The sequence below is a fragment of the Chenopodium album genome, chromosome 7 (assembly GCF_948465745.1).
Source record: "Chenopodium album chromosome 7, dcCheAlbu1.1, whole genome shotgun sequence".
Taxonomy (NCBI): Eukaryota; Viridiplantae; Streptophyta; class Magnoliopsida; order Caryophyllales; family Amaranthaceae; genus Chenopodium; species Chenopodium album.
In genome coordinates this window covers 45,103,323-45,106,697 of record NC_137840.1, presented here as the reverse complement: position 1 = coordinate 45,106,697, position 3,375 = coordinate 45,103,323, and the positions used below count along the sequence as shown (strand labels likewise).

At 37.5% G+C, this 3,375-nt stretch overlaps 1 non-coding gene across 1 annotated transcript; it reads right to left on the bottom strand.

Annotated features, from left to right (window-relative positions):
* Nucleotides 1-1,763: 1,763 nt before the first annotated feature.
* On the bottom strand, nucleotides 1,764-1,870 carry LOC145641116 (small nucleolar RNA R71). The gene has a single exon (XR_014115182.1). It is a non-coding gene; the product is annotated as a small nucleolar RNA R71 (small nucleolar RNA).
* Nucleotides 1,871-3,375: the final 1,505 nt, after the last annotated feature.

The following is a 3,375-nucleotide window of genomic DNA, read 5'->3' as shown; positions in this document are numbered from 1 at the left end:
TTTTTTTTTAATTCTTTTTATATTTTCCTTTTCCTTTTCTTATTTCCTTTCTCTTTTATTTTTCTTTTGTTTTTCCTTTTTTTTCTCATTCTTTTATTTCTTTTATTTTTCTTAGTTTTATGAGCTTTGTATGAATACCCATTTTTGGGGTAATTAGAGAGGGGGCCATTATGCTATTTTCTTAGTTAGTTTAGGAGAGCTTCTCTCTCTTAGGGTTAGATTAGATAGTTTTTAGAGAGATAAAGTAGATTATTGCTCAATTTTCTTCCAAGTAATCAATTTTGGTCAAGTTTAATTTCCAATCAAGCAATTCCTTCAAGTTTTCATATTTCATTAATCCTCTCTCTAGTAATCTCTAATTCTTTCCTTTAGCTTTATTTATTTTCTTTATTGTTGCTTGTTTTTGTTATCCTTTTAGTTTATCTATTTATTATTGTTTTCATTGTTCTTAATCATGTTTTGTTTTGTGTTTCTTGAATATATTTTTGGTTTTTCTATTATGTTTAATCTCCCTTCTCTAGGCTAATTTCTTAGCTAGGGGAAGGGGGTGGAAAATATGTGTTGAATGTTGGATTAATGATGATGGTTGGATTGAATACATGCCTTAAATTGATGACATATATGATTTTTGATGGCTTGAGATTATTGTTACACTTTATTTGATTTCCCTCTAGTTTAAATGCATGAAAGTGATTTGAACTAGATTAAGATCACCTCTATTTTAATGATTGCATGAGAATGAGTTATTAAAATTGAGTTTTATGAATTGTGTTTCTTTATTCTCTTGATTTGCTTGTGTCTAATAGGATGCATGACAATGATCCTAATTAGCATGGACTTCTTTCATTGATTTGCCTAGACTATTGCATGAGAATGAATTGTTTAGGTAGGATCTTGTGTTCTTTGGCATGTTCTTCTTGATAACTATCATTATTTCCCTCTTTCTAGTCGTGTTTGACACCCTCGTATCCCTAGCGTTGTTCTTTCTTGATTTTACTCATCTTTATCTCTACTTATTCGTAGTTTTAGTGCTTTTTATCCAATATATCAACAAAAACATTTCCCCTCTTGACTCTTGCAGTAGTGATATTGATGTTAGACGAGTGAGCTTCCTTAGTGGTTCGACCCTTTACTTACCCCTATACTCGTATTAGGGTAGTTTAGGTATTATAAATTGTTAATTTGATTAGGGTGGGGTAGTTTAACGACCTACTTAATCCCGATCAGATTTTGGCGCCGTTGCCGGGGAAGCGGCTTGTTTAGCATTTTTTTTGCTATTGTTAGATTCATTTTATTTGCTTTCTTTTTATTATTTTGCCTTTTTTTAATCCTACTTGTCATTGCTAATCGTGTGCTTATCTTTGTTGTATTCAAAGAGAGATATGACAAGACAAGAGGATGACCTTCTTTTTAGGGAGTTTGGAAATCCGGAAGTCTATGAGCTCACGAGTGGTATACTTCTCCCAACCACCGAGTCTAATTTCACAATCCATCCACAATATGCTAGGATGGTACAAGTTGAGCAATTTTCCGGAAGTGCAAGTGAAGACCCCATTGAGCATTTGGATCGATTTCTTGAGTTGTGTGCAATGATGCAAACAAATGAAGTGAGCCAAGATTACATTCGTATGCATCTCTTTCGACAATCTCTCACCGGAAGAGCAAAGAAATGGCTCAAGCTTTTGAAGCCCAACTCTCTCACCACATGGAAAGATGTTGCGAAGGCCTTTCTCAAGAGGTTCATTTCCGATGAGCAAACCGCAAAAATGATGAGGAAGATAACTTCTTTTGACCAAGAACCAGATGAAACTCTTGGGGAAGCATGGGAAAGGTTTAAGGATATGATTAGAGCATGTCCTAACCATGGATTCAACCATAATTTGCTCATGAGATTCTTTTATGATGGCTTAGAGCCAATTTAAAGAACCAATCTAGATGCGAGTGCTGGTGGCCAATTGATTAAGATCCCTCAAAGCCAAGCTGAAGCTATAATTGAAGAGGTGGCTACTAGCTATTCTTGGGGAGGTCAAAGAAGGTCCCAAGGAAAGCAAGGTGATCTTTATGAGTTGGAGAAAGTCGGTCAACTTAAGCACATAGTTGAACTCTTGAATGAAGGTCTTTCCAAGTTGAACTCAAGTGTTGGTTTGGGTTCAAAACTGTCACAAATCATTGATTTCTCATGTTCTTGTTGTGGTGGGACGGATCATGATGCATCGTATTGTAGAGAGTTCAATCCCAAGCAAGGTGAGGCTTTGACTTTGAGGGAAGGAGAGTTTGTAACCCAAGCTCATTCTCAACAACTTCAACAACCTCCAAAACAAGAAAACTCCTACCTCCAAGATGAACCTCTTTCCAATCCTCTAACCAAAAATTTTTCTTACCCTTCCATCCAAATGGGGAACTTTCAAGGTCAACATCATGACCAAAATCCTCAAGCGTATGAAGAACAATCCCCACCCGACCACACACAAACCCAAATTCTTCAACAACGTCAAATTCTCACTCAACAATTCAAAGAGATCAAATCTCACAATGAAGTTGTTGACTCCAAACTAGCCAACATTTCTTCTTTCCATTTAACCGCAAAACTCCCCTTACAATCATCTACTAACCCTTCATATGCTTATCATCTCGAAACTTGTAAGGAGGATGAAAGTAAGGAAGACAAGGTTGTGGAGGATGTGGTTGAGAAGAAGGTTCAAGAACAAAATGAGGAGCCATTAGATTTTAGTGAACCAAACAAGTTTGAAGGCCCGGTTCCCTTCCCTTGTAGGCTAGTTGAGAATGTTGTTTTGAAGAGCCCTATGGCGGTGAGCGTATGTAGAGTTGATGTGGTCGATGGTGTGATGGATAATGAGAGCTTACCTCCATGTGATGGTAAGGTGACAATGAGGTATGATGACTTTCTTAAAGTTCCTGCTTGGTTTGAAGGCTCTCTTGAGGAAGGTGAGGTTGCCCTTCCTAATATCGAGGATTCCAAGCTTCATCGCCCTTTTAGAAGAAACGACAAGAAGAAGAGAAAAAGAAAAGATGAGCCACCATTGGCTCTTGATTCATTCCCTCCTTTCCCTTGTGGTGATTTGAGACCTCAAGGAATGCTAGTTCTCAAGCTTGGGGGCATCTATGATTCAATCCTCAAGTTGATGAGGGTGATGTTCTTTATTCCACCTTGAAGGAGGTGAAGGGTTAAGCTAGAGACCATAAACAAGCGCTTCCCAGGAGGCAACTCGGAGGATTTCTACCTCTTTTTCTCCCCCTCCTTTCTTTTTCTTTTTTGTTTTCTTTCTTTGTTTTCTTTTAATGTTTTCTTTTATGTCTTGTCTTGCCTTGTAGGTTGCATTTTGGAAGCTTGGAGCGGAGTGACATTTGGTGAAC